We start from the raw sequence: 13251 nt of genomic DNA, 5'->3' as shown, positions 1-13251 counted from the left end.
AGTGACACAACCCTGTGTGCATGCTGCAAGTCTGTGTGCAGTACATTTGCATGCCGCTTTTGGGTGGGTAGTAAAAGAGAGCAACTGGACTTGCTTGAAGATTCTTGAAGACGTTTCACCTCTCATCCGAAAGGCTTCTTCAGTTCTGTCTGACTAATAGGGAGTATCAGGTACTTATCCTCTCATGGATGAAAAGCAATCCTAAGGTGTCGCTGAGTCATCCTGTTGGTGTGGGTCACTGGGGGCTGGGTGTGAACGGCCTAGAGTGTCGTTGGGGTGATCAATGGATTGTTGGTTCTCTCTGTCCTCCTGAGAGTCACTGAAAACAGCTGGGTTTTGGTGTGCATTCAGTTGTCTGGGAAGTGTGCCAAGGACTGCACTGTAGGTGGCTGATAAAGGATGTCTGATGATCACTGAACATCACCTCTGTTCAGTGATGGCCATTCCAGGTTGACAAAAATGGCTTCTTTAACTCCTTGCTCATACCAACAATCCTCTCTGGCTAAAATGCATACGTTGTAATCCTGAAATGAGTGTCCTTTGTAGTTAAGATGAAGATAGACAGCAGAGTCCTGGCCTGAGGAACTGGCTCTCCTGTGTTGAGCCATGCGCCTGTGAAGCGGTTGTTTTGTTTCCCCAATATGAGTCCGTGCATTCCTCACTGCACTGAATTGCATACACTACGTTGTTCTGTTTGTGTCTGGCTATTCTGTCCTTAGGGTGGACCAGTTTCTGCTTCAGGGTATTAATTCAGACCCAGTAACACCCTGAAGCAGAAACTGGTCCACCTGGGTGCTGTAGATGCAAAGCCCTATTGTTTTTTTGTCTTGTTTCTTTTTATTATGGTTTTTTTTTTTTCTCCTCTGCGTGAAAACTCATTTTTGAGGCACTTGCGATGCTCCAAAACAAGAATTTTGGCACACTGATCAAATGTGCGTAAAATCAAAGTTACATTGAGCAAGGGATTGGGCATAGCACCCCCGAGAACAGGCTATGGTTGAGATGAAGTTGCTCTGATCAGCATGAGATTTGGTGTGATTTGATACTCATGTGATAAAGGACAAAGTTCACTTGGTTGTATTTGACCCTGCCCAACAGGAAGTCAGTCATGTTGGATGGAATGTGGGATTTTGAAATTTTCCTGTGCTGTTTTGAGGGGCTTACAATGGCTAAAAACTCATGAAATTTTGCACATACATTTGTCCTATGATATAATTTGAGTTGATATGGTAAATTAGTCTAGGTGGGCTTCATTAACTCCATAGTGCCAACTAGTTCAAAAATACAGATTTGACACCTTGTACAAATTCAAAAACTCCTGAAATTTGGTCCACATGTCAGTCATGTGCCCAGAAACAGCCACAGGGGCTTGACCTCAGGTGTATCTGGGGGACTCCATAGCGCCCCCATATGACATGGAGACTCCTGCCCGTTATATAGTTTCAACTATCCGTGTCAAATTTGGTATGTTTGTGCAATGCCCTGAGATGAACAAAATTGCTTATACATTGCATCAGCCATACTCAACAGGAAGTGAGATATTTTTGGTTTTGTGCATTTTGGCACGTGTTATGTTTTAACAAACTCCTCCTAGGCGGTTTGTTGGATCCATGCCATATTATACCTCATGTCAAGATGTTGGTGATGTTAAATTGTGAAGGGATTTGGGATAAGTCGCAAGATGCTGAAATGGCAAACCAATAAATTTATATGTTATGCCACGCAAACAGGAACGGAGTCATAAATTCACCATGCATTGCCTGATACGGCTCAAACTTCACAGGTTATAGGATATCATGTTTCTGAAGATATCTTCATGACCAAAGACACCCTCTGGTATAGTGCCACCATTTGGACCTGGACAGTAATGATTCCATTGCCTAAAAACTTTGACTCATGAAATTTGGTACTTGCATCAGTCCTGGCCACCACTGCTCAGGGATAGAGGCTTGACCTCGGGTGTGTCCATTGGACTCTATAGCGCCCCCACATGTCATTGAGACTTCTGCCTGGTATATAGTTTGACCGATCAGTGTCAAAATAGGTAGGTGTGTGGGGTGCCTCAAGATGAACAAATCTGAAATGCACATTGTCAGTTGACTTGCGACAGGATTTGAGATATCTTGCATGATGTTGAAATGGCGAAACAATAAATTTACTTTTTGCCATGCAAAGAAGTGTGTCATAAATTCACCATGCATTGCCTGATAGAGCTAAAACCTCACATATTATAAGACATCATGGTTCTGACTATATCCCCATGCCCAAAGTGAGCCTCTTGTGTAGCGCCGCCATTTGGACCTGGACAGTAATGATTCCATTGCTGAAAAACTCTGACTCATGAAATTTTGTACACACATCAGTCCTGGCCACTGCTACTCAGGGATGAAGGCTTGGCCCCAGGTGCAATGCCCTATTTTTTTTTTGGTATGTTCTCGTGTGCAAGAGCCCTTTATCGCCGCCAGTGGCTATATTTAAATTTGCTGTTTTTTTACCTTGTCAAATATGCAAGGGACAAAACGTAAAGGGCAAAATTAGATTTGAAACAAAAACACTTCATAGCACGCCTCTTCATTTTCCAATTTCAGGATGCCAGGAACAGATTCGAGGTCAAATCACGCAACCGCACCATCTAGCAACCAGCACCTAGAACGTGGTTTTATGTATGGTTGCATATGGCAGTCAATGCACGCAGCAAAACCCTTTATTTTCACTTTTTGTGAGTACCAGGATAGTCTAGACCTATATCTTCCTATTTCTGTAGTTATTACTCATTTTCAGAGGGGAATAGGAGATATTCAGGCGTGGAAAGTACTCTGCGTTCAATTTATGCAGGGTTTCATTAAGAAATGAAGTAGGGGGTGGAAAGAAGGAAGTAGGGGTGGCACAATATGTGTGATATCCGGGCCCGACGCAGCAGGGTGGAGTGCGGGAGGTGGTATCAATTCTCAGATGCTCTCTTGTGTTCTTGGCCCCATTTTCACTGCTGCTGATGATGACCATTTTTATTGCTATTTCATGGGTGTTATCAGTTTGTGCATGAAACTGAGTGTGTATGGCGTAACATAATCCAAAATAATAAAATGCTAGTGTAATTAATAGCTGACACATGTAGTTGGAATGTCAGCTAGTAAAACATGAATTATTAACTAAACCTGTGTTGTTGAAATAAATAACTTATTAAACTATTAAAGTTAATAAATAACTTAAGTATTAAACTAACTTGCAGAGAGAAAAAGGCTTATTTGTTTATTAATAATAAATATAGTGCCACATCATTAAAGCATAGAGTCTAGATACACATGTTACAGATCAGGGAAGACTGTTCAGAGGAGGCAGGCTCTGTTCAGAGACCAGAATATGTATAGCAGCTACTGTCAGCTGTTATGTACCATGTTATCTACCATGACTGCTGACTAGTCTTTTAAAAAAAAACCTAACTACTGACTCATTTAAAAAAAAAAAACTTATCAAAGAGACAAATAGCTGTCCATTCCCAGCAGATTTGGAATACAATTCTGAGCTACAAGTATCCTCATTTTTATTTACACCTAGCAACACTGCCAACAGTACTGTAGTGGCACTGTCACTGTCTGCTGATAGTCTGTCCCCAAAATTGTACTGGAAAATCTGAAAGGAAATGTCTTGATGGTTGTTAATTTTTAAATTAGCCTAGGCCTATTAGATAAGGTGTCTTATTTAATCGTATCCAAATGTCATGTTTTTGTGTTACCACCGACGTCATTACAAATGAGGCCATTGGCCTTAGTTTTTAATTCACCGTCACTCTCTGCAAGCGTGAGACAATTATGGAAAGACTCAACAACTTCACCGAAGTTAGCATTTTGCATTGGAAGACCAACTAGAAATTCACCATGTTCAAGATCTGTAGTCATTACTCTTAAAGAATAGTTATTTGTTTACCAGTTTCTCCTTGTTTGGACACGGTTGGCTGGTCCTGTTGCCTTTTCTTTGGTACTCCTGGAGCCAAGGTAACATTCGGTCCATAATCAGGTGAAGTAAGTTTAATGTTCTACAGTTGTGGTCAGAAGTTTACATACAGTGACATGAATGTCATCTTGGATATGAATGTCATGGCAGTATTTGGGCTTTCAGTAATTTCTTTGAACTGTTCTTTTTCTGTCGTAGAATGATTGTACAGTGGTGCTTGAAAGTTTGTGAACCCTTTAGAATTTCTATATTTCTGCATAAATATGACCTAAAACATCATCAGATTTTCACACAAATCCTAAAAGTAGATAAAGGGAACCCAGTTAAACAAATGAGGCAAAAATATTATACTTGGTCATTTATTTGTTGAGGAAAATGATCCAATATTACATACAGTGGTGTGAAAGTGTTTGCCCCCTTCCTGATTTTTTTTTTGCATGTTTGTCACACTTATATGTTTCAGATCATCAAACAAATTTAAATATTAGGCAAAGATAACACAAACACAAAATGCAGTTTTTAAATGAAGGTTTTTATTATTAAGGGGGAAAAAAATTCAAACCTACATCAAATCAAATCAAGTTTATTTGTATAGCGCTTTTAACAATAAACATTGTCGCAAAGCAGCTTTACAGAATTTGAACGACTTAAAACATGAGCTAATTTTATCCCTAATCTATCCCCAATGAACAAGCCTGTGGCGACGGTGGCAAGGAAAAACTCCCTCAGACGACATGAGGAAGAAACCTCGAGAGGAACCAGACTCAAAAGGGAACCCATCCTCATTTGGGCAACAACAGACAGCCTGACTATAATATTAACAGTTTTAACAGGTATAACCCTCAACTGTCCTCATGGGGCCGTCCTTCACAGGAGCGGTGCGATAAAACTCCGACCAGACACAGGGCACCAGGATGGATCAAGCAGGTCCGAGGGGCAGAAGAGGCCAGCATCTCAATCCCAGGATCAACATGTAACTCAGAGGGACAGATGGGGGGGGGGAGAGAGAGAGAAAGAAAACACGTTGTTAGGTATGCCCTAAAAATGACAAGTATTAAATCTGTGTGGTAGGCTCGCAGAGACGAGAGTCTTTACATCAGGCATAACACACAATGGCATGTTAATATGGTAAAAAATATATCATGACCTGCTCTGGCTGGATGCTTGATTGGGTGATGGGAGCACACTCCTCAGCAATGATGAGATGCAGATGGGACCCTTAGGCCTGGCCAAGACAATTCAGTTACATTTCACCGGGTCTGGGACATGCGACAGAATGTCTGACGGCCGACTCCCTGCAGGCTACGATAGCCAGTCGAGGTCCCCACCGTCTCCACCAAAAGATTTCCTGTTGACTCCATGTAACTCAACACACATGACCCTGTGTGAAAAAGTGATTGCCCCCTAAACCTAGTAACTGGTTGGGCCACCCTTAGCAGCAATAACTGCAATCAAGCGTTTGCAATAACTGGCAATGAGTCTTTTACAGCGCTGTGGAGGAATTTTGGCCCATTCATCTTTGCAGAATTGTTGTAATTCAACCACATTGGAGGGTTTTTGAGCATGAACCGCCTTTTTAAGGTCATGCCACAGCATCTCAATCGGATTCAGGTCAGGACTTTGACTAGGCCACTCCAAAGTCTTCATTTTGTTTTTCTTAAGCCATTCAGAGGTGGACTTGCTGGTGTGTTTTGGATCATTGTCCTGCTGCAGAACCCAAGTGCGCTTCAGCTTGAGGTCACGAACAGATGGCCGGACATTCTCCTTCAGGATTTTTTGGTAGACAGCAGAGTTCATGGTTCCATTTCCCACAGCAAGTCTTCCAGGTCCTGAAGCAGCAAAACAGCCCCAGACCATCACACTACTACCACCACCATTATTTTACTGTTGGTATGATGTTCCTTTTCTGAAATGCTGTTACTTTTACGCCAGATGTAATGGGACATACACCTTCCAAAAAGTTCAACTTTTGTCTCGTCAGTCCACAGAGTATTTTCCCAAAAGTCTTGGGGATCAAGATGTTTTCTGGCAAAACTGAGACGAGCCTTTGTTCTTTTTGCTCAGCAGTGGTTTTCATCTTGGAACTCTGCCATGTCTCTGCCATTTTTGCCCAGTCTCTTTCTTATGGTGGAGTCATGAACACTGACCTTAACTGAGGCAAGTGGGGCCTGCAGTTCTTTTGGATGATGATGTGGGGTCTTTTGTGACCTCTTGGATGAGTCTTCGCTGCGCTCTTGGGGTAATTTTGGTCAGCCGGCCACTCCTGGGAAGGTTCACTACTGTTCCATGTCACCATTTGTAGATAATGGCTCTCACTGGTTTGCTGGAGTCCCAAAGCTTTAGAAATGGCTTTATACAGTAAGCTTTTCCAGACTGATGGATCTCAATTATTTTGTTTCTCCTTTGTTCCTGAATTTCTCTGGATCGCAGCATGATGTCTAGCTTTTGAGGATCTTTTGGTCTACTTCACTTTGTCAGGCAGGTCCTATTTAAGTGATTTCTTGATTGAGAACAGGTGTGGCAGAAATCAGACCTGGATGTGACTAGAGAAACTGAACTCAGCTTTCCAAAGATGTGGTAAACCACAGTTAATTGATGTTTTAATGGGGGGGCAAACACTTTTCACACGGGGTCATGTAGGTTTGGATTTTTTCCCCCTTAATAATAATAATAACCTTCATTTAAAAGCTGCATTTTGTGTTTACTTGTGTTATCTTTGTCTAATATTTAAATTTGTTTGATGATCTGAAACATTAAAGTGTGACAAACATGCAAAAAAATAAGAAATCAGGAAGGGGGGGTAAACACTTTTCACACCGCTGTGAATGGCAAAAGTATGTGAACCTCTAGGATTGGCAGTTAATTTGAAGGTGAAATTAGAGTTGGGCGTTTCCAATCAGTGGGATGACAATCAGGTGTGAGTGGACACCCTGTTTTATTTAAAGAACAGGGTGTTACGGTCATTTATGCTTTTTATGTTTTGTTTCACAAAGATAATATTTTGGGCTGGACATGTGAATATGTTTTAGTTATTGTGGATGGACTAGTTGCTAGATTGTAGTGGATTATTTAGTTTGACTTTTATGTTTGTGGCTTTAAGTATGTCGTACACCTGCGAGTGACGTCATGCGCCAAGTGATTTATAACCGGGTCTTTAAGTTTGGCGAGAGGGATGGGAAATGGAGCCCGGTTTCTAACACTATTTTGACCATACTTTTGTTACGTTCTCACCATTTTTACAAGTCTTTTGTTTACCTTGGACTCTTCACTTATTTCAGCTTTCATTCATAACTTTTATCACACTGGACTCAATAAATTATTTTCTTAACCGTGACACGAGTATGCGTAAAATCCGAGCCGAGGCTTAGTGTTTGCCGTCACCGTGGAAAACTTTGGAAAAAATCGCTATCACATCAAAATAGTAAAGGATTGTTGGAACTGGATAACTTGGACTGTGGAAAAATTGCTTTGATCTTTGAACAAGTGTGAAGCTCATCAGCCGTGAGTAAAATGGTTTTAAAACAATTGCGGCCGCCGAGCCATCTGTTAATGCGGAAGCGCATGAAGGAAACAAATGCCGCTTTTCCACTACCAACGCGGCTGAGTCGGGCTGAGCCGTGCCGTGCTGAGTCGAGCTGAGCGGGGCTGTTGGAGTTGCATTTCGACTACAACCGCGCTGAACCGTGCTGGCTGGAAGTGGGTGGACACATTGGGTGGAGTTAGCGAAAGTGGGTGGACGTCACGTGATGTCGTTAAGCAGCGCAAACAGTGACATCAGTGAGCTTTTAAGCGGTAGTCTCACAACCCAAATAGTAAACAATAAACATGGACATGGAGTCGTTAGTGTTGCTGGTCTTGGTGCTGTGGCTTGTTGTCACCGACAACGCCAACAGATACTGGCAAGAGCGTATAGATGAGGCGAGGCGCATAAGGTTTCAGAAATTCTCGTAATTCGTAATTCTCCTTCTTCCGGGTTTACAGTGTTTACAGATCCCAGCGTGCTCGCGGGGCGTGTGTGGGCATGTGAGGACACTCCTCCTCACCAATCAGTGCACAGGGGAGTGTCTGCTCACGCCCCCAGCCTCACTCGGCTCGCTTTGGCTCGCTTCAGCCCCACTCCAAAACGGTGCGAGTTTTAGTGGCTAAGCAGGGCTGAAGCGAGCTGAGTCGTGCTGTTTTTTGTAGTCAAAACGCGAGCCGTGTCGGGCTGAAGCGAGCTGAAAAAGGGTAGTGGAAAAGGGCCAAAAGTGTGTTGGGTGGTGTTTAAACTGTTGCTGGATGTTTATGGTGCTTAAACTGATCTCTTAAATTACAAAATGGATGATCAAAACATGGATAATGATGTGGAAGAAACAGTTGAAAGAGAAAATAAATTGTTTCAGTTAATTGGAACCCGTCGTGGAAAGTTGAGCGCGCTGACAAGAAAGCGCAATGAGATAAATGCACTTATCGAAGCAGGTGACACAAAAGAAGAGGTTAAACAAGCACTTTTCAGTTTTCTTAGTTTTTTGGAGGATTTTGGCCACATACATGAACAAGTGCAATCTTTATTGCCTGAGGATGAGAGGGACAATGACCACATTGATTGGTATGAACCTAAAGTATCGAGCCTCGCAGAGTTTGTGAAAGGTGTGGAAATGTGGTTAAACGCTGACGAAGTAGAAGCAACTGATGTAAATGAAAAACGAACTGAAATGAATGCCTGTGAACATGAACAGCGGACTGATGTGTGTTACGAGCACAATGAATCTCTTTCCGCGCACGACAGCGTATCACAGGCTGCTGCAAGGCCGCCAAGTAAGGCTTCCAGTCGGGGCAGCAACTCATCTCAAGCGCTCTCCGAAGCGCGCATGCAACGTGCTGTGTTAAAGGCGCAGACTGAAGCGATGGAAAGAGAGCTTGAACTGTACATGGAAGAACTGAGAATAAAATTTGCAAGGAAAAAACTTCAACTTGAGACTAAATTAGCCGTGGCCGACGCCAGAATTCAAATCCTTTCGGAAACAGAAATGCCAGCTCATCTCGCGACGCCATCTGGGACATCGATGGAATGCATAATTCCAACCACAAAAGGAAAAGCCAAATCAAAGCAACACACACACCCTTTTCACAGTACAACAAGCAAGGTGAAACTCAACTTCAGCCAAGCAGCACTTAAAACGGAACAAAGCTCAGTATCATTAAACGCCACAAAACAAATGCCTGCGCAAAACAAAACTCAAGGCTCAACATCAAATGATAACAGCAGCGTTCTCGACGTTATGAGAAAACAGAATGAAATCACAGAAATGCTCGCAAAACAGTTATTGTCACAATTACCACAACGAGAAATACCTGTCTTCAATGGAAATCCACTTCAATTTAAAACATTCATGCAATCATTTGAACAAATAATAGAAACAAAAACCAACAATATGCAGCAAAGGCTTTACTACCTCGAACAGGACACCTCTGGGGAAGCAAGGAACCTTGTAAGAAGCTGCTTTCATTTATCACCAGACAAGGGATATAAGGAGGCCAAAGAACAGCTACAGTGGCACTTTGGGAATGAAATTAAAGTTTCATCTGCTTTCCTGGACAAAGCATTGAAGTGGCCTGCTATCAAGGCAGAGGATGCATCCGGTTTAAGATCATATGCAATTTTTCTGAAGACCTGTCACAATACAATGCAGGAAATGAATTATACTGCCGACTTGGAAACACCATCTAACCTGAAAGTAATTGTGTCAAAATTACCATTTAAGCTCAGAGAAAAATGGTGCACTGTTGTCTGCAACATATATGAAAAACACAAGCAAAGAGCAACATTTAGGGATTTACTGGCTTTTATTAACAAACAAGTACGAATAATGCTGGATCCAGTATTTGGAGAGCTACAAAACAAACCGTCTGACACAAAGCAAAGCAAAGTTTACATTAAAACAAACAAAGGAAGTAGTTTTGCTACAGCTGTTGCACCAAATGACCAAACCAGGATTCATCCACAGAGTAAAGGGCAATTTTCAAACGCTTCGAATGCATTTACAAAACCATGCATGTTCTGTAACAAAAACCACCCCATGGCTGTGTGAAGGTTTCAAAAACAAGCCAAACAATGAAAAGGTGCAATTCATGAAGGATAGTGGATTATGTTTCAGATGCATGCAAAAGGGACATTTAAGCAAAGATTGTCAGAACCATCTGCTGTGCAAAACACGTAACAAAAAGCACCCAACAGTCCTGCATATACAAAACAAAAATAACCAAAGTGAGTCTCCGACTGAAGAAGATTCTGTTTTGTCAATGGCAACTAGTAGCAATACTGGGGCCGGAAAATGTGCTTTAGCAATTGTGCCTGTAAAAGTTAAGATGAAGAATGGAACAAAGTGCATAGAAACATGCTTTTTTGGATCCAGGAAGTTCTGCAACTTTTTGCAGTGAGGAACTGGCCAAGCAGCTCGCTGCTCCTGGAAAAAGAACAGAAATTGTCTTAAAAACAATGGGCCAAGAAAAAACGATGTCTGCATTTAAAATCACTGGTCTGGAAGTAGTTGCATTAGACAGCAACAACTTCCTCAAACTCCCTGATGTTTTTACTCAAAAACAAATTCCAGTGACATATGATGACATACCAAAACAAAAGGACCTAAGAAAATGGCCTTATCTTGAGGAGGTTGACATCAAGTCTATTGATGCTGGCATTGGGCTGCTGATAGGCGTCAATGCTCCAAAGGCATTAGAATCATGGAAAATCATCAACAGTGTTGGCAGTGGACCCTATGCTGTCAGAACCATTCTAGGCTGGGTTATGAATGGCCCGCTAGGATTAGATGGAAGCTCAAGCAGCTATTGCACAACCAACAGGATATCCATTGTCAGGTTGGAGAATCTGTTGATGAAACAGTATAATGAAGATTTCATAGAACACCAATATGAAAAGAATGAACCATCACGAGAGGATGTGCAGTTTTGAAAATTGCTAATGAGTCTGCTGAACTTAAAAGTGGTCATTACCATCTCAAATTGCCATTTCGCAATGCCAGCGTGAACATGCCCAACAACAGACACAGAGCGCATCAAAGGGCACAGTATTTAACCAAGAAGTTCAAAAAGAATGCAGAATTCTTTGAGTACAAGGTATTTATGAGTGACATGCTCACGAAAGGACAAGCTGAAATTGTTCCTGAGAGTGAGCTGCAGACAGAAACTGGCTTGGTGTGGTACCTGCCTCACCACAGCGTGTATCACCCACGTAAACACAAGCTGCGCGTAGTTTTTGACTGTGCAGCAGCTTACGGCGGAACCTCTCTGAACAAAGAGCTTCTACAGGGCCCTGACTTAACCAACACCCTCCTTGGTGCGCTGCTCCGCTTCCGCTTGGGCCCTGTCTCCTTCATTATTGATATAGAGGGAATGTTCCATCAGGTGCGCGTGGCAAAGGAGCATGTTAACTTCCTACGCTTTCTCTGGTGGCCTAATGGAGACATATCCAAAGCTCTTATGGAATACAGAATGTTGGTGCACATCTTTGGTGCTGTATCTTCACCCAGCTGTGCAACATTTGCCCTACAGAAAACTGCTGATGACCACAGGCACGAATATCCAGACGATGTGATAAGCACAGTAATGCACAATTTTTATGTTGACGACTGCCTCAAAGCAGTGAACAGCACAGAGCAGGCATTGTCACTGTTGCACCAGCTGCATGAGTTATGCGCAAAGGGAGGCTTCCATCTTAACAAATGGATCAGCAATGACCGCAAAGTTCTTGCAGCAATCCCTGAGAAAGACAGGGCCAAAGAAGTACAAATTTTGGATCTGAACAGCAAGGAGCATCTTCCAATGGAAAGAGCACTTGGAACCCAATGGAATGTGGAAAATGATCAATTTATATTTAGCATAACCATCAAATCACACCAGCTGACCAGAAGGGGAATTCTTTCTGTTGTCTGTTCCATCTATGACCCCCTCGGTTTCTTAGCTCCTGTTACACTCATGGCAAAGCAGATCCTGCAAAGCTTATGCAAACTGAAACTGAGTTGGGATGAAAGAATTCCTGATGAGATCGCACTTACCTGGAAAAATTGGCATAGCATGCTTCATCTTCTCGGCACTCTGGGAGTTAAGAGGAGCTTTATCCCTTCAGGCTTTGGCCAGATCAGGTCTGCACAGCTGCACCACTTTTGTGATGCCAGTGAAGTGGGTTATGGCGCCATATCCTACCTCCAGCTCACGAATGATGATGGTGACATCCATGTGTCCTTCGCCTTCGGGAAAGCCAGAGTAGCACCTCTAAAGCCCACAACCATTCCCAGAATGGAGCTCGCTGCAGCGGTCCTGGCTGCACGTCTGGACCGTATGCTGAGAACTGAACTGCATTTGGAACTGCCAGACTCAGTCTTTTGGTCAGACAGTATGACTGTGCTGCAGTACATCGCCAATACGACAAAAAGATTCAAGACCTATGTGGCTAATCGCATATCTCAGATTCACGCTCTGACAAAGGTGGAACAGTGGAGGCACATCTCTTCAAAGGATAATCCGGCTGATGCAGCTTCACGTGGCCTGTCAGTCAAAGCCTTTCTCTAGTGCCAAATGTGGTTGACTGGACCACACTTTCTTCGAACGTACAAGCAATGGCCTGAAATGACTGGAAATATACATACCATCTCAGAGAATGATCCTGAAGTAAAGCAGGAAGTTTCTGTTCATGCCACAGCAGTCTCGCCCATGGAATCTTGCCCAACTACCAAACTGCTTTCGCACTTCTCAAGGTGGAGAGACCTAAAACAAGCAGTTGCATGGATTTTAAAGATTAAAGACACTTAAAAGTGTGATGAAAAGAAAAAGACAAATGTAAACAAACCTGCTGCTCCCAAAATGGAAAAAACTTACCAGCTGACAGTGGATGACTTTGAAAAGGCTGAACAAGCCATAGTCAGTTACATACAAAGACAATACTTCTCTGAAGAAATGTCACTCTTGAGTGATGGGAAGGCTTTGAAGAAAGCAAGCTCTTTGTACAAACTGGATCCTGTAATGGAAAATGGCATTCTAAGAGTTGGCGGTCGGCTGAGTAAGTCTGCATTACCTGAAGAGGCAAAACATCCTGCCTAAGCATAGTCACATCTCTGAGCTCATTCTCCGCTGCATGCATGAGAAGGTGGGGCACAGTGGTAGGAATCACATGCTCTCCACTCTGCGCAGGCAGTTCTGGATCCCTCATGCCAATGCGCTGGCAAGGAAGATAATCAGAGAATGTGTGACATACCGTCGCTCACGCCAAGGGCCTGGACAACAAAAAATGTCTGACCTCCCCTC

At 42.8% G+C, this 13251-nt stretch overlaps 1 protein-coding gene across 4 annotated transcripts in view; it reads left to right on the top strand.

The window, feature by feature from the left end:
- The window catches only part of ipo9 (importin 9), a 211830-nt gene that overhangs the window by 167428 nt on the left and 31151 nt on the right, over positions 1-13251 (top strand). The gene's annotated exons all lie outside the window — the stretch shown is intronic.

Source organism: Neoarius graeffei, chromosome 26 (genome assembly GCF_027579695.1).
Source record: "Neoarius graeffei isolate fNeoGra1 chromosome 26, fNeoGra1.pri, whole genome shotgun sequence".
In the NCBI taxonomy this organism is placed as follows: domain Eukaryota; kingdom Metazoa; phylum Chordata; class Actinopteri; order Siluriformes; family Ariidae; genus Neoarius; species Neoarius graeffei.
The sequence above is the reverse complement of the archived record's forward strand: the minus strand, read 5'-3'. Positions and strand labels throughout refer to the sequence as shown.